Source organism: Delphinus delphis, chromosome 9 (assembly GCF_949987515.2).
Source record: "Delphinus delphis chromosome 9, mDelDel1.2, whole genome shotgun sequence".
Taxonomy (NCBI): domain Eukaryota; kingdom Metazoa; phylum Chordata; class Mammalia; order Artiodactyla; family Delphinidae; genus Delphinus; species Delphinus delphis.
Genome location: NC_082691.1, coordinates 1,298,341 through 1,311,739, shown reverse-complemented (window position 1 = coordinate 1,311,739; position 13,399 = coordinate 1,298,341).

The window sequence follows — 13,399 nt, the reverse complement described above, 5'->3', positions numbered from 1 at the left end:
GGGCTCGCGGGCCGCACGGACGGCCCCCGGGTCCGCGGCCACGTCTGGTTTCCGTCAGGCGGAAGCGTCTGGTGTGTCTCCGCCTTCCAGGGCCGCCTTCTGGCCGCCTGGCAGCTCAGGCAGGCAGGGAGCGCCCCATCAGAAGCTTGCTGTGGTGGGAGGGGCCTGAGGAGGTGGGGCTTGCATCTGTACCCGGCGGGGGCGGAGATAGCCGCGAACGCCGCGGGCGCCAAAAGGAGAAGGCGGAGCGGGAGGCAAAAAGCCTAGAGCACCCGGTCTTCCCTAGAGGTCTCCCATCCAAGTTCTAACCAGGCCCGACCCTGCTTAGCTTCCGCGATCGCGGCGAGATCGGGCCCTTCTAGGCCGGTGGGGCAGTAGATGCCGGCGGCGTCGCGGGCTGCCTCTTGAGGCGCAGCTTATCAGGCGCTTGGGCCTTACCGTCAGCCCAGCGGCCCGCCCGTCCCGGCAGGGCCCCGCCGCCTGCCTAGGCCGGGGAACGGAGGTCTCGGGCACCTGGGGGTGGCGGAGGTGTTGGCGACCACCCAGCCCAGGGCGGGCGCGACCCAGCAAACTTTTCGGCGCTTGGCGCCCCGCCCCAGATCCCGCAGGCCGCTCACGGGGAAGTGGCCCAGGAGGCTTCCGGGCCCGGGGACCGCGGTCCCTTGGGCATCCCACCTGCCCGCCCACGCTGCGCTAGGCGCAGCTCAGACGCATACCGGACCGGCCCTCCTGACCGACAGAAGCTGGCCCGAAGCCACTGCGAGCCAACATTGAGTTGGCACGGCCCCTAAGACCCAGCCACGCCACCTTCGCCCCCATGTCACCGTCCGAGCTCAGGACCCCGCCCCAGGTGGCCGGCAGGCCCAGGGAAGCGGCCTGGGCCCTCGACCCTGCTCCCGCGCCCGGCCATAATGAAACGGCGGAGGGGCGGCTTTTTCCGTATGGAGCTGTGGAGAGCCAGCCCGGCAGACAGGTGGCGGCGCCGGGGCCGGGCTCCAGTGGGGGCGGCCAGGTGCAGGTCGAGGGGCTCGCGGGCCGCACGGACGGCCCCCGGGTCCGCGGCCACGTCTGGTTTCCGTCAGGCGGAAGCGTCTGGTGTGTCTCCGCCTTCCAGGGCCGCCTTCTGGCCGCCTGGCCGCTCAGGCAGGCAGGGAGCGCCCCATCAGACGCTTGCTGTGGTGGGGGGGGCCTGAGGAGGTGGGGCTTGCATCTGTACCCGGCGGGGGCGGAGATAGCCGCGAACGCCGCGGGCGCCAAAATGAGAAGGCGGAGCGCGCCAAAAGGAGAAGGCGGAGCGGGAGGCAAAAAGCCTAGAGCACGCGGTCTTCCCTAGAGGTCTCCCATCCAAGTTCTAACCAGGCCCGACCCTGCTTAGCTTCCGCGATCGCGGCGAGATCGGGCCCTTCTAGGCTGGTTTGGCAGTAGATGCCGGTGGGGTCGCGGGCTGCCTCTTGAGGCGCAGCTTAGCGGGCGCTTGGGCCTTACCGCCAGCCCAGCGGCCCGCCCGTCCCGGCAGGGCCCCGCCGCCCGCCTAGGCCGGGGAACGGAGGTAGCAGCAGCAGTAGAAGTAGCAGCAGTAGTGGTAATAGAAGTAGTATTTGCCATGCACTGGGCTAGTAGTAATAGTAGTGGTAGTAGCAGCAGGAGAAGTGGCTGCAGCAGCAGGAGTAGTAGCACCATATAGTCCCTGCAGAGGGCCAGTAGTAGTAGTAGCAGTAGCAGCAATTGAAGTAGTAGTAGTAGATTTGCCATGCAGTGGACTGCTAGTAGTAGCAGTAGTAGTAGAGTTAGCATCAGCAATAGAAGTGGCATCAGCAGCAGTAATAGTACCAGCAGATTTGTCCTGCAGTGGGCCAGTAGTGATAATAGAAGTAGCAGCCATAGCAGTAGTAGTAGTAGATTTGCCATACACAGGGCTAGTAGTATTGATACTAGTAGTAGAAGTAGTAGCAGCATCAGGAGTAGTAGTAGTATTTTCAATGCACTGGACTACTAGTAGTAGCAGTAGTAGTAGCATTTGTACAAGCAGCAGCAGTAGTAGTAATAGTAGTAGTATTTGCCATGCATTGGGCTAGTAGTAGTAGTAAGAGTGGTAGCAATAGCAGTAGAAGTGGCAGCAGCAGGAGCAATTGGAGCAGCATATTTGACTTGCAGTGGGCCAGGAATAGTAGTAGAAGTAGCAGGAACAGCAATAATAGTAGTATATTTGCCATGCACTGGGCTAGTAGTATTGATAGTTGTAGTAGCGGAAGTAGCAGCAGCAGCACTAGTAGTAATAGTAGTAGTATTTGCCATATACTAGATTACTAGCATTAGCAGTAGTAGTAACATTACTATTAGCAGCAGTAGCTGTTGTAGTAATAGTAGTAGAATTTGCCATGCACTGGACTACTAGTAGTAGCAGTAGTAGTAGCAATAGTAGAAGCAGCAGCAGTAGTAGTAGTGTTAATATTTGCCATGCACTGGGCTATTAGTAGTAGTAGTATCAGCAGCACCTGTACAAGTAGCAGCAGCAGCAGTAGTAGCAGCAGTAGTAGTAATGGCAGCAGTGGTGGTAATAGTAGTAGTATTTGCCATGCACTGGCCTAGTAGTAGTAGTAGTAGTAGTAGTAGTGGTAGAAACAGCAGTAGAAGTGGCATCAGCAGCAGTAATAGTGGCAGCATATTTGACCTGCAGAGGGCCAGAAATAGAAGTAGAAGAATCAGCAAGAGCAATAGTAGTAGCCGGCCCACGCTGCGTTAGGCGAAGCCCAACCGCAGACCGGGCCGGCCCTCCTGCCCGACAGCAGGTGGCCCGAAGCCAGTGGGAGCCAGCATTGTGTTGGTAAAGCCCCTTAGGCCCAGCAACGCCACCCTTGCCCCCACGCCACCGTCCGAGCTCAGGACCCCGCCCCAGGTGGCCGGCAGGCCCGGGGAAGCGGCCTGGGCCCTCGACAACGCTCCCGCGCCCGGCCATGGTGAAACGGCGGAGGGGCGGCTTTTTCCGTATGGAGCTGTGGAGAGCCAGCCCGGCAGACAGGTGGCGGCGCCGGGGCTGGGCTCCAGTGGGGGCGGCCAGGTGCAGGTCGAGGGGCTCGCGGGCCGCACGGACGGCCCCCGGGTCCGCGGCCACGTCTGGTTTCCGTCAGGCGGAAGCGTCTGGTGTGTCTCCGCCTTCCAGGGCCGCCTTCTGGCCGCCTGGCAGCTCAGGCAGGCAGGGAGCGCCCCATCAGAAGCTTGCTGTGGTGGGAGGGGCCTGAGGAGGTGGGGCTTGCATCTGTACCCGGCGGGGGCGGAGATAGCCGCGAACGCCGCGGGCGCCAAAAGGAGAAGGCGGAGCGGGAGGCAAAAAGCCTAGAGCACCCGGTCTTCCCTAGAGGTCTCCCATCCAAGTTCTAACCAGGCCCGACCCTGCTTAGCTTCCGCGATCGCGGCGAGATCGGGCCCTTCTAGGCCGGTGGGGCAGTAGATGCCGGCGGCGTCGCGGGCTGCCTCTTGAGGCGCAGCTTATCAGGCGCTTGGGCCTTACCGTCAGCCCAGCGGCCCGCCCGTCCCGGCAGGGCCCCGCCGCCTGCCTAGGCCGGGGAACGGAGGTCTCGGGCACCTGGGGGTGGCGGAGGTGTTGGCGACCACCCAGCCCAGGGCGGGCGGGACCCAGCAAACTTTTCGGCGCTTGGCGCCCCGCCCCAGATCCCGCAGGCCGCTCACGGGGAAGTGGCCCAGGAGGCTTCCGGGCCCGGGGACCGCGGTCCCTTGGGCATCCCACCTGCCCGCCCACGCTGCGCTAGGCGCAGCTCAGACGCATACCGGACCGGCCCTCCTGACCGACAGAAGCTGGCCCGAAGCCACTGCGAGCCAACATTGAGTTGGCACGGCCCCTAAGACCCAGCCACGCCACCTTCGCCCCCATGTCACCGTCCGAGCTCAGGACCCCGCCCCAGGTGGCCGGCAGGCCCAGGGAAGCGGCCTGGGCCCTCGACCCTGCTCCCGCGCCCGGCCATAATGAAACGGCGGAGGGGCGGCTTTTTCCGTATGGAGCTGTGGAGAGCCAGCCCGGCAGACAGGTGGCGGCGCCGGGGCCGGGCTCCAGTGGGGGCGGCCAGGTGCAGGTCGAGGGGCTCGCGGGCCGCACGGACGGCCCCCGGGTCCGCGGCCACGTCTGGTTTCCGTCAGGCGGAAGCGTCTGGTGTGTCTCCGCCTTCCAGGGCCGCCTTCTGGCCGCCTGGCCGCTCAGGCAGGCAGGGAGCGCCCCATCAGACGCTTGCTGTGGTGGGGGGGGCCTGAGGAGGTGGGGCTTGCATCTGTACCCGGCGGGGGCGGAGATAGCCGCGAACGCCGCGGGCGCCAAAAGGAGAAGGCGGAGCGGGAGGCAAAAAGCCTAGAGCACCCGGTCTTCCCTAGAGGTCTCCCATCCAAGTTCTAACCAGGCCCGACCCTGCTTAGCTTCCGCGATCGCGGCGAGATCGGGCCCTTCTAGGCTGGTTTGGCAGTAGATGCCGGCGGGGTCGCGGGCTGCCTCTTGAGGCGCAGCTTAGCGGGCGCTTGGGCCTTACCGCCAGCCCAGCGGCCCGCCCGTCCCGGCAGGGCCCCGCCGCCCGCCTAGGCCGGGGAACGGAGGTAGCAGCAGCAGTAGAAGTAGCAGCAGTAGTGGTAATAGAAGTAGTATTTGCCATGCACTGGGCTAGTAGTAATAGTAGTGGTAGTAGCAGCAGGAGAAGTGGCTGCAGCAGCAGGAGTAGTAGCACCATATAGTCCCTGCAGAGGGCCAGTAGTAGTAGTAGCAGTAGCAGCAATTGAAGTAGTAGTAGTAGATTTGCCATGCAGTGGACTGCTAGTAGTAGCAGTAGTAGTAGAGTTAGCATCAGCAATAGAAGTGGCTAGAGCAGCAGTAATAGTACCAGCAGATTTGTCCTGCAGTGGGCCAGTAGTGATAATAGAAGTAGCAGCCATAGCAGTAGTAGTAGTAGATTTGCCATACACAGGGCTAGTAGTATTGATACTAGTAGTAGAAGTAGTAGCAGCATCAGGAGTAGTAGTAGTAGTATTTTCAATGCACTGGACTACTAGTAGTAGCAGTAGTAGTAGCATTTGTACAAGCAGCAGCAGTAGTAGTAATAGTAGTAGTATTTGCCATGCATTGGGCTAGTAGTAGTAGTAAGAGTGGTAGCAATAGCAGTAGAAGTGGCAGCAGCAGGAGCAATTGGAGCAGCATATTTGACTTGCAGTGGGCCAGGAATAGTAGTAGAAGTAGCAGGAACAGCAATAATAGTAGTATATTTGCCATGCACTGGGCTAGTAGTATTGATAGTTGTAGTAGCGGAAGTAGCAGCAGCAGCACTAGTAGTAATAGTAGTAGTATTTGCCATATACTAGATTACTAGCATTAGCAGTAGTAGTAACATTACTATTAGCAGCAGTAGCTGTTGTAGTAATAGTAGTAGAATTTGCCATGCACTGGACTACTAGTAGTAGCAGTAGTAGTAGCAATAGTAGAAGCAGCAGCAGTAGTAGTAGTGTTAATATTTGCCATGCACTGGGCTATTAGTAGTAGTAGTATCAGCAGCACCTGTACAAGTAGCAGCAGCAGCAGTAGTAGCAGCAGTAGTAGTAATGGCAGCAGTGGTGGTAATAGTAGTAGTATTTGCCATGCACTGGCCTAGTAGTAGTAGTAGTAGTAGTAGTGGTAGAAACAGCAGTAGAAGTGGCATCAGCAGCAGTAATAGTGGCAGCATATTTGACCTGCAGAGGGCCAGAAATAGAAGTAGAAGAATCAGCAAGAGCAATAGTAGTAGCCGGCCCACGCTGCGTTAGGCGAAGCCCAACCGCAGACCGGGCCGGCCCTCCTGCCCGACAGCAGGTGGCCCGAAGCCAGTGGGAGCCAGCATTGTGTTGGTAAAGCCCCTTAGGCCCAGCAACGCCACCCTTGCCCCCACGCCACCGTCCGAGCTCAGGACCCCGCCCCAGGTGGCCGGCAGGCCCGGGGAAGCGGCCTGGGCCCTCGACCCCGCTCCCGCGCCCGGCCATAATGAAACGGCGGAGGGGCGGCTTTTTCCGTATGGAGCTGTGGAGAGCCAGCCCGGCAGACAGGTGGCGGCGTCAGGGCTGGGCTCCAGTGGGGGCGGCCAGGTGCAGGTCGAGGGGCTCGCGGGCCGCACGGACGGCCCCCGGGTCCGCGGCCACGTCTGGTTTCCGTCAGGCGGAAGCGTCTGGTGTGTCTCCGCCTTCCAGGGCCGCCTTCTGGCCGCCTGGCCGCTCAGGCAGGCAGGGAGCGCCCCATCAGACGCTTGCTGTGGTGGGGGGGGCCTGAGGAGGTGGGGCTTGCATCTGTACCCGGCGGGGGCGGAGATAGCCGCGAACGCCGCGGGCGCCAAAAGGAGAAGGCGGAGCGCGCCAAAAGGAGAAGGCGGAGCGGGAGGCAAAAAGCCTAGAGCACGCGGTCTTCCCTAGAGGTCTCCCATCCAAGTTCTAACCAGGCCCGACCCTGCTTAGCTTCCGCGATCGCGGCGAGATCGGGCCTTTCTAGGCTGGTTTGGCAGTAGATGCCGGTGGGGTCGCGGGCTGCCTCTTGAGGCGCAGCTTAGCGGGCGCTTGGGCCTTACCGCCAGCCCAGCGGCCCGCCCGTCCCGGCAGGGCCCCGCCGCCCGCCTAGGCCGGGGAACGGAGGTAGCAGCAGCAGTAGAAGTAGCAGCAGTAGTGGTAATAGAAGTAGTATTTGCCATGCACTGGGCTAGTAGTAATAGTAGTGGTAGTAGCAGCAGGAGAAGTGGCTGCAGCAGCAGGAGTAGTAGCACCATATATTCCCTGCAGAGGGCCAGTAGTAGTAGTAGCAGTAGCAGCAATTGAAGTAGTAGTAGTAGATTTGCCATGCAGTGGACTGCTAGTAGTAGCAGTAGTAGTAGAGTTAGCATCAGCAATAGAAGTGGCATCAGCAGCAGTAATAGTACCAGCAGATTTGTCCTGCAGTGGGCCAGTAGTGATAATAGAAGTAGCAGCCATAGCAGTAGTAGTAGTAGATTTGCCATACACAGGGCTAGTAGTATTGATACTAGTAGTAGAAGTAGTAGCAGCATCAGGAGTAGTAGTAGTAGTATTTTCAATGCACTGGACTACTAGTAGTAGCAGTAGTAGTAGCATTTGTACAAGCAGCAGCAGTAGTAGTAATAGTAGTAGTATTTGCCATGCATTGGGCTAGTAGTAGTAGTAAGAGTGGTAGCAATAGCAGTAGAAGTGGCAGCAGCAGGAGCAATTGGAGCAGCATATTTGACTTGCAGTGGGCCAGGAATAGTAGTAGAAGTAGCAGGAACAGCAATAATAGTAGTATATTTGCCATGCACTGGGCTAGTAGTATTGATAGTTGTAGTAGCGGAAGTAGCAGCAGCAGCACTAGTAGTAATAGTAGTAGTATTTGCCATATACTAGATTACTAGCATTAGCAGTAGTAGTAACATTACTATTAGCAGCAGTAGCTGTTGTAGTAATAGTAGTAGAATTTGCCATGCACTGGACTACTAGTAGTAGCAGTAGTAGTAGCAATAGTAGAAGCAGCAGCAGTAGTAGTAGTGTTAATATTTGCCATGCACTGGGCTATTAGTAGTAGTAGTATCAGCAGCACCTGTACAAGTAGCAGCAGCAGCAGTAGTAGCAGCAGTAGTAGTAATGGCAGCAGTGGTGGTAATAGTAGTAGTATTTGCCATGCACTGGCCTAGTAGTAGTAGTAGTAGTAGTAGTAGTGGTAGAAACAGCAGTAGAAGTGGCATCAGCAGCAGTAATAGTGGCAGCATATTTGACCTGCAGAGGGCCAGAAATAGAAGTAGAAGAATCAGCAAGAGCAATAGTAGTAGCCGGCCCACGCTGCGTTAGGCGAAGCCCAACCGCAGACCGGGCCGGCCCTCCTGCCCGACAGCAGGTGGCCCGAAGCCAGTGGGAGCCAGCATTGTGTTGGTAAAGCCCCTTAGGCCCAGCAACGCCACCCTTGCCCCCACGCCACCGTCCGAGCTCAGGACCCCGCCCCAGGTGGCCGGCAGGCCCGGGGAAGCGGCCTGGGCCCTCGACAACGCTCCCGCGCCCGGCCATGGTGAAACGGCGGAGGGGCGGCTTTTTCCGTATGGAGCTGTGGAGAGCCAGCCCGGCAGACAGGTGGCGGCGCCGGGGCTGGGCTCCAGTGGGGGCGGCCAGGTGCAGGTCGAGGGGCTCGCGGGCCGCACGGACGGCCCCCGGGTCCGCGGCCACGTCTGGTTTCCGTCAGGCGGAAGCGTCTGGTGTGTCTCCGCCTTCCAGGGCCGCCTTCTGGCCGCCTGGCAGCTCAGGCAGGCAGGGAGCGCCCCATCAGAAGCTTGCTGTGGTGGGAGGGGCCTGAGGAGGTGGGGCTTGCATCTGTACCCGGCGGGGGCGGAGATAGCCGCGAACGCCGCGGGCGCCAAAAGGAGAAGGCGGAGCGGGAGGCAAAAAGCCTAGAGCACCCGGTCTTCCCTAGAGGTCTCCCATCCAAGTTCTAACCAGGCCCGACCCTGCTTAGCTTCCGCGATCGCGGCGAGATCGGGCCCTTCTAGGCCGGTGGGGCAGTAGATGCCGGCGGGGTCGCGGGCTGCCTCTTGAGGCGCAGCTTATCAGGCGCTTGGGCCTTACCGTCAGCCCAGCGGCCCGCCCGTCCCGGCAGGGCCCCGCCGCCCGCCTAGGCCGGGGAACGGAGGTAGCAGCAGCAGTAGAAGTAGCAGCAGTAGTGGTAATAGAAGTAGTATTTGCCATGCACTGGGCTAGTAGTAATAGTAGTGGTAGTAGCAGCAGGAGAAGTGGCTGCAGCAGCAGGAGTAGTAGCACCATATAGTCCCTGCAGAGGGCCAGTAGTAGTAGTAGCAGTAGCAGCAATTGAAGTAGTAGTAGTAGATTTGCCATGCAGTGGACTGCTAGTAGTAGCAGTAGTAGTAGAGTTAGCATCAGCAATAGAAGTGGCATCAGCAGCAGTAATAGTACCAGCAGATTTGTCCTGCAGTGGGCCAGTAGTGATAATAGAAGTAGCAGCCATAGCAGTAGTAGTAGTAGATTTGCCATACACAGGGCTAGTAGTATTGATACTAGTAGTAGAAGTAGTAGCAGCATCAGGAGTAGTAGTAGTAGTATTTTCAATGCACTGGACTACTAGTAGTAGCAGTAGTAGTAGCATTTGTACAAGCAGCAGCAGTAGTAGTAATAGTAGTAGTATTTGCCATGCATTGGGCTAGTAGTAGTAGTAAGAGTGGTAGCAATAGCAGTAGAAGTGGCAGCAGCAGGAGCAATTGGAGCAGCATATTTGACTTGCAGTGGGCCAGGAATAGTAGTAGAAGTAGCAGGAACAGCAATAATAGTAGTATATTTGCCATGCACTGGGCTAGTAGTATTGATAGTTGTAGTAGCGGAAGTAGCAGCAGCAGCACTAGTAGTAATAGTAGTAGTATTTGCCATATACTAGATTACTAGCATTAGCAGTAGTAGTAACATTACTATTAGCAGCAGTAGCTGTTGTAGTAATAGTAGTAGAATTTGCCATGCACTGGACTACTAGTAGTAGCAGTAGTAGTAGCAATAGTAGAAGCAGCAGCAGTAGTAGTAGTGTTAATATTTGCCATGCACTGGGCTATTAGTAGTAGTAGTATCAGCAGCACCTGTACAAGTAGCAGCAGCAGCAGTAGTAGCAGCAGTAGTAGTAATGGCAGCAGTGGTGGTAATAGTAGTAGTATTTGCCATGCACTGGCCTAGTAGTAGTAGTAGTAGTAGTAGTGGTAGAAACAGCAGTAGAAGTGGCATCAGCAGCAGTAATAGTGGCAGCATATTTGACCTGCAGAGGGCCAGAAATAGAAGTAGAAGAATCAGCAAGAGCAATAGTAGTAGCCGGCCCACGCTGCGTTAGGCGAAGCCCAACCGCAGACCGGGCCGGCCCTCCTGCCCGACAGCAGGTGGCCCAAAGCCAGTGGGAGCCAGCATTGTGTTGGTAAAGCCCCTTAGGCCCAGCAACGCCACCCTTGCCCCCACGCCACCGTCCGAGCTCAGGACCCCGCCCCAGGTGGCCGGCAGGCCCGGGGAAGCGGCCTGGGCCCTCGACAACGCTCCCGCGCCCGGCCATGGTGAAACGGCGGAGGGGCGGCTTTTTCCGTATGGAGCTGTGGAGAGCCAGCCCGGCAGACAGGTGGCGGCGCCGGGGCTGGGCTCCAGTGGGGGCGGCCAGGTGCAGGTCGAGGGGCTCGCGGGCCGCACGGACGGCCCCCGGGTCCGCGGCCACGTCTGGTTTCCGTCAGGCGGAAGCGTCTGGTGTGTCTCCGCCTTCCAGGGCCGCCTTCTGGCCGCCTGGCAGCTCAGGCAGGCAGGGAGCGCCCCATCAGAAGCTTGCTGTGGTGGGAGGGGCCTGAGGAGGTGGGGCTTGCATCTGTACCCGGCGGGGGCGGAGATAGCCGCGAACGCCGCGGGCGCCAAAAGGAGAAGGCGGAGCGGGAGGCAAAAAGCCTAGAGCACCCGGTCTTCCCTAGAGGTCTCCCATCCAAGTTCTAACCAGGCCCGACCCTGCTTAGCTTCCGCGATCGCGGCGAGATCGGGCCCTTCTAGGCTGGTGGGGCAGTAGATGCTGGCGGCGTCGCGGGCTGCCTCTTGAGGCGCAGCTTATCAGGCGCTTGGGCCTTACCGTCAGCCCAGCGGCCCGCCCGTCCCGGCAGGGCCCCGCCGCCTGCCTAGGCCGGGGAACGGAGGTCTCGGGCACCTGGGGGTGGCGGAGGTGTTGGCGACCACCCAGCCCAGGGCGGGCGCGACCCAGCAAACTTTTCGGCGCTTGACGCCCCGCCCCAGATCCCGCAGGCCGCTCACGGGGAAGTGGCCCAGGAGGCTTCCGGGCCCGGGGACCGCGGTCCCTTGGGCATCCCACCTGCCCGCCCACGCTGCGCTAGGCGCAGCTCAGACGCATACCGGACCGGCCCTCCTGACCGACAGAAGCTGGCCCGAAGCCACTGCGAGCCACCATTGAGTTGGCACGGCCCCTAAGACACAGCCACGCCACCTTCGCCCCCATGTCACCGTCCGAGCTCAGGACCCCGCCCCAGGTGGCCGGCAGGCCCAGGGAAGCGGCCTGGGCCCTCGACCCCGCTCCCGCGCCCGGCCATAATGAAACGGCGGAGGGGCGGCTTTTTCCGTATGGAGCTGTGGAGAGCCAGCCCGGCAGACAGGTGGCGGCGCCAGGGCTGGGCTCCAGTGGGGGCGGCCAGGTGCAGGTCGAGGGGCTCGCGGGCCGCACGGACGGCCCCCGGGTCCGCGGCCACGTCTGGTTTCCGTCAGGCGGAAGCGTCTGGTGTGTCTCCGCCTTCCAGGGCCGCCTTCTGGCCGCCTGGCCGCTCAGGCAGGCAGGGAGCGCCCCATCAGACGCTTGCTGTGGTGGGGGGGGCCTGAGGAGGTGGGGCTTGCATCTGTACCCGGCGGGGGCGGAGATAGCCGCGAACGCCGCGGGCGCCAAAAGGAGAAGGCGGAGCGGGAGGCAAAAAGCCTAGAGCACCCGGTCTTCCCTAGAGGTCTCCCATCCAAGTTCTAACCAGGCCCGACCCTGCTTAGCTTCCGCGATCGCGGCGAGATCGGGCCCTTCTAGGCTGCTTTGGCAGTAGATGCCGGTGGGGTCGCGGGCTGCCTCTTGAGGCGCAGCTTAGCGGGCGCTTGGGCCTTACCGCCAGCCCAGCGGCCCGCCCGTCCCGGCAGGGCCCCGCCGCCCGCCTAGGCCGGGGAACGGAGGTAGCAGCAGCAGTAGAAGTAGCAGCAGTAGTGGTAATAGAAGTAGTATTTGCCATGCACTGGGCTAGTAGTAATAGTAGTGGTAGTAGCAGCAGGAGAAGTGGCTGCAGCAGCAGGAGTAGTAGCACCATATAGTCCCTGCAGAGGGCCAGTAGTAGTAGTAGCAGTAGCAGCAATTGAAGTAGTAGTAGTAGATTTGCCATGCAGTGGACTGCTAGTAGTAGCAGTAGTAGTAGAGTTAGCATCAGCAATAGAAGTGGCATCAGCAGCAGTAATAGTACCAGCAGATTTGTCCTGCAGTGGGCCAGTAGTGATAATAGAAGTAGCAGCCATAGCAGTAGTAGTAGTAGATTTGCCATACACAGGGCTAGTAGTATTGATACTAGTAGTAGAAGTAGTAGCAGCATCAGGAGTAGTAGTAGTAGTATTTTCAATGCACTGGACTACTAGTAGTAGCAGTAGTAGTAGCATTTGTACAAGCAGCAGCAGTAGTAGTAATAGTAGTAGTATTTGCCATGCATTGGGCTAGTAGTAGTAGTAAGAGTGGTAGCAATAGCAGTAGAAGTGGCAGCAGCAGGAGCAATTGGAGCAGCATATTTGACTTGCAGTGGGCCAGGAATAGTAGTAGAAGTAGCAGGAACAGCAATAATAGTAGTATATTTGCCATGCACTGGGCTAGTAGTATTGATAGTTGTAGTAGCGGAAGTAGCAGCAGCAGCACTAGTAGTAATAGTAGTAGTATTTGCCATATACTAGATTACTAGCATTAGCAGTAGTAGTAACATTACTATTAGCAGCAGTAGCTGTTGTAGTAATAGTAGTAGAATTTGCCATGCACTGGACTACTAGTAGTAGCAGTAGTAGTAGCAATAGTAGAAGCAGCAGCAGTAGTAGTAGTGTTAATATTTGCCATGCACTGGGCTATTAGTAGTAGTAGTATCAGCAGCACCTGTACAAGTAGCAGCAGCAGCAGTAGTAGCAGCAGTAGTAGTAATGGCAGCAGTGGTGGTAATAGTAGTAGTATTTGCCATGCACTGGCCTAGTAGTAGTAGTAGTAGTAGTAGTAGTGGTAGAAACAGCAGTAGAAGTGGCATCAGCAGCAGTAATAGTGGCAGCATATTTGACCTGCAGAGGGCCAGAAATAGAAGTAGAAGAATCAGCAAGAGCAATAGTAGTAGCCGGCCCACGCTGCGTTAGGCAAAGCCCAACCGCAGACCGGGCCGGCCCTCCTGCCCGACAGCAGGTGGCCCGAAGCCAGTGGGAGCCAGCATTGTGTTGGTAAAGCCCCTTAGGCCCAGCAACGCCACCCTTGCCCCCACGCCACCGTCCGAGCTCAGGACCCCGCCCCAGGTGGCCGGCAGGCCCGGGGAAGCGGCCTGGGCCCTCGACAACGCTCCCGCGCCCGGCCATGGTGAAACGGCGGAGGGGCGGCTTTTTCCGTATGGAGCTGTGGAGAGCCAGCCCGGCAGACAGGTGGCGGCGCCGGGGCTGGGCTCCAGTGGGGGCGGCCAGGTGCAGGTCGAGGGGCTCGCGGGCCGCACGGACGGCCCCCGGGTCCGCGGCCACGTCTGGTTTCCGTCAGGCGGAAGCGTCTGGTGTGTCTCCGCCTTCCAGGGCCGCCTTCTGGCCGCCTGGCAGCTCAGGCAGGCAGGGAGCGCCCCATCAGAAGCTTGCTGTGGTGGGA